Source organism: Pseudopipra pipra, chromosome 3, assembly GCF_036250125.1.
Source record: "Pseudopipra pipra isolate bDixPip1 chromosome 3, bDixPip1.hap1, whole genome shotgun sequence".
In the NCBI taxonomy this organism is placed as follows: domain Eukaryota; kingdom Metazoa; phylum Chordata; class Aves; order Passeriformes; family Pipridae; genus Pseudopipra; species Pseudopipra pipra.
This window is the reverse complement of record NC_087551.1, coordinates 34,950,852-34,959,642: the sequence shown is the minus strand read 5'-3', so window position 1 is coordinate 34,959,642 and position 8,791 is coordinate 34,950,852.

The window sequence follows — 8,791 nt, the reverse complement described above, 5'->3', positions numbered from 1 at the left end:
GGTCCTTACAGCCCAGGTTGTTCTGTGGTTCTATGATTCTGGTTTTAACCTTCATCAGGCCAGCTGTCCTGATGACTCAAATTTACACTTCTTCTGTCTCTACAAAGTTTGCACAGGGCAGGAGAGATGCACCGGGTTTGGATGTGATCAGTGGCACAGAGAAATGAAAAACAATCTTTTATGTCATGGCCTTTGATTTTACAAGGACTATTTTCCATTGGTTCTGCCTCAGGTATCACTTCTTCATCCTGAACAACAATTAGATGAACATAGGACTCCAGAGTAGTTGCAAGTCAACCTCTTTTCATTAGAGGAAACATTTAGACCTTTTGTGGTAATGGGAAGTTCTCCCACTGAATTAACTTGATTTCACCAGCACATACATGGAGGGATGATGTACAAGTATGAATGCATGGGAAGGAGAATAGGAATCTTTGCTGAAAAACCAGAACTCTATTTCTGCAACAGGCAAAGGACACAGTACCCTCAATCAACAAAACCAAAATTCTGTAAAAGTATTAAACAGTCTAAACAGTATGCATTCAAAGAGTGACGTAAATGACTCATGGCTCTCCAATGTCTTCCACATTTATTAAAAAAATCTGCTTTCTGTGAGTGACAGCCAACTAGGAAACTAATTTACACTATAATTTACCCTGTGGCTTTGATCACAAAACCTGTAATATATTTTATTACAATAATTTCTATTCATAATGGAATTATTAGTGTCCTCCAATGTCTGCCTTGAATCTGGACCTCTTTCCTTCATGTATCTTATACAATTTGAAACATATCAGTTAATTGGGGTTGTCATTTAGCAGCCAGTTTTACTGAAATCAATTTCTAAATCAATGTAGGACATATTGTAATTGAGAATGAGGTTCCAGGTATCTAGTGGTCACTTCATGGTGCTCCAAATAAATACGACAATTTAAAAAGTATAAAATTAGTCTCATCTGCTAAATGCATCCTGCTGTGAAATTGCAGCCAGTTAGAAAAGGAAAGATGCCCTTGGCATAGAAAAATGGTTTGAGAGAATATGAAAGTTATAATGGAAAATGTAATAGATGCCAGAAATAATTACACAGGTGACTTCCACAGAGTAAATCAGCTATTCCTTGTATTTCTTGAGAAAACCCAAAGCCTGTTATTAATTAAGCTGCAAAAATAGGAATCTGCTATAGTTCTTTAACCATTAAAATAGTCAGCTTTTCTTTTATATACATTATGTTCTTTCAAATGGTACTTGTTCCTGAAATCTTTTTCTGTGGAAACAAAGGATCCTTTATGTTTGACTTTTTGGGGTTGTGCAATTCTCTTGAGGTACTGCTTTGAAACACCTTAGCCGATAAAAAGTTAACATTCAGTGATGTTTTTAGAGGTGTATACAGAGCAAATAGTTGGTGCAGGAGAAATGGCACTTCTCTGAATATTGACTGTAAAAAGCACTTACATTGCAAACCATCCGCGTGTATGAAAAATACGAGGAAGATGAAGAACTCACAAAGACATCAGGGTGTTGCTGCTTGTAAGTGATTCACTGGGCTTTTTCTTCTGGTATTTCCCTTTTGCCAGAGTGCCTGTGAAATGACAATGTGCTGCTGCTGGATATGTTTCTACCTTTAGGGTGGTAGGGTCAGTTTCTAAACATGAATCATATGTCATGGTGGCTTCTGAGCTGTTTGGTTTACTAAACAGTTTCAGACATTGTTTTTCCCATTTTACTCTGTTGCTCTTGGTGGTCATTATTTGATATATTCCCCTAGTTATAATTAAAAGGGGGGGGAAATCCCTTCCTATTTACAAAAATCTGAGAAACAGAGAGTAGACAGGTCTTACATGTCTTCAGTTATCTTGCTATAGAGTGGTTCTTGTACTGCCAAGTACTGCTTGATTTCTGGGCATCAGTCCGAACAGTTTGAAGGCTGCCATTACTGACACCAGCAAGAGCCAAGATGGCAGGTGGTTATTGCAATGCTACAAAGATTCCTCTATCCAGCCTTCCTCTTATTGGTTGTCCCTTGCTTCTGCTGATCATGTTCATGAGGGGGTTAAACAAACTCTGCTGAAGTCACTGGAGAGCAGTATGGAAACACTCCTAGATAAAATGCAGATACCCAAAATATGATGACACCGCTTCTGGTACTTGTCCAGGCTTGTTTAGATCTCGTTTGGGTACAAGGTGTAGATGTAAGCTCTGAACTACCACAGAGGATTAGTTTGCATTGGAGAGCTCTTCCAGGTACCAGTTAACCAATTTCAGAGCAAATTTCAACTCTGAAGGAGACTGTAACATGTGATGCATTTAAAAGTGACTGAAAAGAATAAGCAGTTTGCATTATGCAATGTTAAAACAAAGATCTGTTTTTTGAAACAGATTTCACTACTACAATGAATAAAGTCAGAGCTAAGCATCAAAAATCTTGAGGGGATTGAAAACATAGTGTTGGGTAACAATTTGCACAGCCAGATACAACATTTAATTGACTGAGCTATGGTGTGGAAATAAAGAGAGAATGAAATAAACACAGCACTTGGAAGAAAAGACAGTATTTGTAATTCTAGAAAAATAAGGAAGAAAAGTAACGCAACAGGAAATAGTAATAGGTAAATGATTAAGTAGTATCGATTAAATATTTCAGAGTAATATTGCAGTAATTGTCCAAGGGATTTGGTAAATGTTTTGAACTAAAATCTGTTGAAATTAACCTTAGTTTTAACTGCATTAGAACGTTTGTTTGCCTGAATATCTTCCCACTTCCAACACTGTTAAAAATTTTCTCAGCAATAATTCTACAAGAGAAATCTTGTGCTAGCCATAAGAGAGCAGTATGATAAAAATCATGATGAATGGCAGACTTGAGTAAACTGTGCCCCTCTGTTAATGAATAACATCTGTTTTTTATCCAATAATTGAGCCAAAACATTAAAGATGGGGCAGTCGGGCAGTAAGTAAGCCTTGAAGAACCACTGTGTTTTAGGAGTTTCATACCAATTAAATTATTTTGTTCCGTTATATGTCACTGTTGATTTGCATTTTTTTCTGGCTGAAGCCTGGAATCAGCATTCCCTAGAAGCCCCATCTCATGCTTTTTACATTTGATATATGAATCATGAATTGGTGTATTCCCTTCTTTAGATTTCCTCCTCCACTGCTGCATACATAGTTTTCCAGCTCTCTTCATTATACAGTTAGGCACCTGACATAGAGACAGGGCAGGTTGTGAGCTGCAAGTTTGAACTAGGTGTATGAGATAGAGAGGCTTGGGATACATCTCACTGCCTTCTTCAGATTTACTTAGATGCCTCTGAACTGTGGGGGGGAGACTCCATGGCTTCCCTCTGAGATTCCCAGGCTCCCCTACCCAGATCAGGGCAGGGGCTCGAGATCCAGCTCCCAGTGGCTGGATCATACCTAAGTTGAAACTGGAAGGTCTTATTTCTTGTCATTGTTTCCACAGTCCCTGCATCAGAGTAGCTTATCCCAGATCAGAGACAGAAGACCAATCCTGCAAATCCATACCCATTTGACTAAGCCTGTTTTCATGAGTAATGGCATAAATGCTTTTCAGTGTTTGGTTGTTTAATTTAGAACCCAATTATGAGATCATGGCTTATGTTCTTCAGTAGTATGATCATTAATCAGTATACAAGGTTTCCAGCTCAGTGGGAAGTTCCTGTCATGGGCTGATTACTCTTTGTGAGCAAACATCCTTCACAGCTTCAGACCAGCTAACAGCTATGGAATTGCACTAGTCATTAGATGTGGCAAAGATCAATAAAATACAGTTACAGTCAAATCAGAGAGATATATAGTAGATAAGTAAACAGAAAATGGGTTGTATCTAACGTCCATGAAAAGTCAAAAGTACCTTACATCAACAAATGCTTCAAATTCAATGACTTGGCGGCTTGTTTATTATTATTTTTGTGTAATTTCTACTCCTGTAGATATACACTTTTTTTTTAGTTATTTAAATTATTTATATTTCAGCAGTGGTAAGAACCTTAAAATAGATACATCTTGAGGAATATTGTTCAGATAAATATTTTAAAAGGTACAGATTTAGAAGAGAAGGTAAGCACCACATCTAATTCATTTATTATGACAAACTAGGAAGCATTTTAAAATATCTTTGCTTTCCAGGAAAAAAATGTCCCACACTAAGTTATTGATTTTTTGATAATTCTTTCAAGCTGAACTGTGTACAGTTTTGCCGCAGGGACAGGGATGCTGTGACACTGCTCTGAATCACTGAGAAGCCTTTTAATGTCAGGATGAAAGACTACTGAAGATAGCTAATCAAATTAATAATTGGAATTTGTCATCCTGGTTGATATTTTCACACTTTAACCAGCAATAATTTTTTCTGGGAAAAATGTTGATTTGCTGAAAATTCCCCAAATTGTTGTGGTTGATGAGGCATTTTTCTTGTGTAAAAGCTGTATCACGCTCATTAGGTGACCAAGTTTTGGAGCTGGCTTCCCACCAAGTCTCCGAAACTTAGCAAAAGCCTTTCCCTCCCCTTTTTGGCAAAGGAAGAAAAACTGTAGAAACTGAAAGAAACCAAAACCAAGCAAATTATACCAAAATATATATATAATTACATATATCACAGTTATATACAGTGAGAATACTTTGTAAAACCTCCCCAAAAAAGGGAAAGGGAAGAGGGAAAAGAGACAAAAAGGGATAGAAACAAAACTGATATGCACAATTGAAAACCCAGGAACTACCAAAATAAAGAACTAGTAAAATGAAATCTCACCAGTTCCCTGAAGAAAAGCAGGGTCACCAGACATGGCCAGCACTCTCCACCTCTCACGTGGCAGACAACAGCAGTCACTGCAGGCCTCAACTTCCAGATAAGCGAGACCAATGCAGGGACCTACTGTTCCCGAAACCTCACTGGAAGAGAGTGAAGGCTTCTCTTCCTTTCTCATTTATACCTCTGTTTACATAAAGGATAGCATGGAATACTGGGAACATAGGGTACTTCCCTGTTTACAAACCGGTCTCCAGGAAGGTCTAGACTGAAACTATCATATTGGTTAATGCTTCCATTTGTAACCCTGCTAAAAGAAGTCAAACTGCAGCATTACTGATTACAGGAGAAGGGAAGGATATTGGGGTGCTGTATAGAGACACAGAGACATAGAGAGTCCCATGACACTTTTGGGAGAGCAATAGGATTTCTGTGGGGACTGCTTCCCAGCACAATGATTGCCATTTTCTGCTCACCTCTGTGTAGACAGTCTTACTCCCAGATGCTTTAAGAGATGACATGTTAGGATTTTGGAATTGAGGTAATCAGCCAGACTTTGAACTATACTGTGCTCCATAGCCATACTTGCTTTCCAAATGAAGAATAGGGAAAATAAAATAAGTCTGTAATCTTCAGAGAAACGTGGAATAATTTGAATATATAGTCTAAAGTTCACAGGAAAAAAATGCCTGAAGCAGTGCAGCTCAAGTTCAGCTACCCGGTGGTAGCACATTGCTGTGAGCAATTTCAGGAAAAACACCAGGAAGCTGATACCACAACATCACATTGCCACATTTGAAAGATGAAGAAGACTAGTATGGAGTTAGGTACAGAGAAAGACAGCTGACACTGTTCATTATCGTTCAAGAAAATCACAGATTGGTCTGAATATCACTGTAATTATAGTTTAAGTCACCTGCAAAGTAGCAGTAAGCATTTTGTTATCTATGGTTTAAAAATGAACATAACTAAGTACTTAAAACAGACTCAAAAAGTACAGAAATAGAGACCATAAAATAGCAAATAAGAGCTATTAAAGATTATTGAAGGAAGAGAAGAACAAAGGAAATGAGATTGGTATGGTTTATTGAAATTTCGCTTACAAAATTGGAGTTCATCTTAGTTTTCACTGGAGCTGAAGTTGGCATACTGTCTAGTCTGTATTGTACATGGGCTGCACAAAACTTTGTGTCTAAGAAATATGACTAAGAAATATGACTAATCTGTTATACAGTCTAATCTTTTCTTCCTCCTCCATATGCCTTGAAATATTCTTTTAGTAAATGACATTTTTTAACAAGAAAAAGGAACCTGATGGATATTTTTCTTGTATTCTGGAGCAAATAGTATCGTTTTCACTAGTGACAACATAACATCTTGCTCCTATAAAAATCATTTTCATCAATGCATCCCATGCTCTTCAAAGCAGGATTATTATTTTAATCCCTGGGTTATGGCTGGAGAAACTGAATCACTGTGAAGTTATGGCTGTATCCAAGGCTATGTAGTGTGTAAGTGACAGATCTGGGAATAAAGGTTCTGAACTGAGCTCTCTTAATCGGGTTAATAGCAACAGTAGCAACAACAGCAGCAAGACATCTTGAGACTGAGGATGAGAGATTAGATCTCTAACTGGTAATCTCTCGGTTAACACATCAGGTTGGTTTGTGACTTTGTCACATGCAAAGTGTGTTAGAGAATAAGCAAAGTACGGTAGTGATTCACTGGTGAAATCAAGCCCTTCAGCCTTGTCACTTGCTAAATAAGGCAGAAACAGTGTAGCTACCACCTTCTCCAAATTACATATTTTTCTTCTAAGGATCACATATTTAGAGAGGGTTTGTCTGCCCCAGCTGAGGTGCCTGGAAGTGACAATATGTGCAAGTCAGAGCAGTGTCAATTGTATGTTGAGACCTAGCTGCAACTGTGGAGTGTCTTCCAGAAACAAACTTTAATTTGGCAACACCAAGAATTGGAAAATATACCCATATCCTCAGTAGCTTGTTCTCTGAGTTATTGAACTATTGTTACTAATAAGATATTCAGTAAACAGCAACACAGGACTAAAACAGACCTAAAACAGGGTAATTGAATTTTTTCTTAAAGAGTCTTAAAAATCATGTTTTTAGCTAGCACTTCCGATTATTTTTACTACAACTAACTCCTACTACTGAGTAAGAGAAACTGGGGGAAATTTTTCTTTTCTTTATTTAGGTTGTGCTTATTTCTTTCTTTGGCAGCCTTTAGTTTATCTTGGAGTTTTTGTTTCTTCTCTATAGTGAATTCTTTGTTTATCGTGTGGATGTTTTGAAACCAGAAAAGGAAAACCTTTTTTTAATTGGGAAAATGCTATTACAGAACTACAAAAAATTGGCAGAAAGATTCAGAGAAAATATTCCATCTGCCACTAGTTTTAATTAAATCAAAATCCCAGAATAGAAACAGTCAAACATGTGCAGATCCAGAATTCAGTCAAATGACATGTATATTCAGGGTTATTTTAATTGGAAAATTAAAATGACCTCCAAATATTTTTGCTCCCTATTTTCCACTATGTGTTGTATTATTGTATGAAACAAGATTTTTTAAAGTAAATAACCCTTTTCTGAACCACATTATTCTTGTTTATTTATGTTTTGAATGTCTGCATGTTGTATTGTATAGCCCTCAAGCCATTTAAGTTAGTAATAAAATCCTGGTTAGCCCTTTCACCACCGATTTTTTCTGTTTCCCTAGAATATAATTTTTGGATAGTTGCTTAACTGATGAAGTGATACATATTGGCATTATGTATAGAGGCATCAAATCAATAAAGAAAGTTCTATGTGAGTTTAAGAGTATGACAAGCAGATTATTAAAAGCTCTCTCTAGAATGACCAGCAGTTCAGTGTCTTAAGACTGTGCTAAGATGTTTGCTGATGCCAGCATGAATGAGAATGCGCAATAAATTAATGGGCATTATAAGTTACGATGAGAGGAAAACAAAATGTGTGTTGTTATCTGGCATCAAATGGATAGAAAATTAAAGCTGATGGGTGTTAGAACAGTTCCCACACTTGAAAAGCGTTTAGGAAATTTATTAACTATGCATATCCCACAGTCATTTCAGGATCTACCATTTTTAATGCCTTCTGTATGTAATTCATCACTGTCATTGTCAGCATGCTTTCTTTTATTCCCTTTTTCTTTTCTACCTCTATGTATCTACCTTACAGCATCAGGCTTAAGGAATATATGAAGCATTACTGCCAGAAACCAATACCACAGCCTCCAACCTCCAGAAACAAGATGGTGTAACACCTCCCATTTGTTGGAGTGCTGTTGGTTTGAGCCTGGTGTTGCGTTAAAACTCACATGGCTACAGCAGATAATGTGAAGCAATGCTACCTGCTATGTCAGTGTGTCCTGAGGTAGCCTCTTTGCCTTATATGTTAACAAGATGTGCCACTGCTTCTGGACTAGATCTGTTTTTCTGTCTTTTGCTGGGAAATATTCTCATACTGTGCTTGATAAATGTGTGTACAGTTTTCCTGCGGTTCTCCTTTTCCTGAGAATATTACATGAAGTAAAACTGTGCATGTTCACTCAAGTTCTGGTGGCCTCCATGTGGGCCGTACTGCTGGTACCGCAACCTGCTTAGTCTGCAAGTGAGGACATCCACATCTTACCTTTACTTCTAGAGCTGTCTCTGCAGCCTTGGGGAATTTGAGTCACCTCAGACCTTGTGTCTCACACATCAGTCTCTGGAGGACTGCCATGCATTGAGGGTACATGTTCATTCCTGTTCTGGTCAATTTTAAGGGGTGCTATTGAGAGCTGTGCTGTTAGGTCTTTCCTGTTGCTTTGGCCTGCCTACTACAAAGTAAATGTTATCCACTGGTTTATTGAGGTTCACTTGACTGTCACATGCTGGCTTAAGACTTCTTTCTTCTCACCTGTCATAGTAATCACATCTTTGAAGAATTTGTTGCATTTTGGCCATGCATCAATAAATCCAATTCCCAATGGGACTTGGACCTAATATT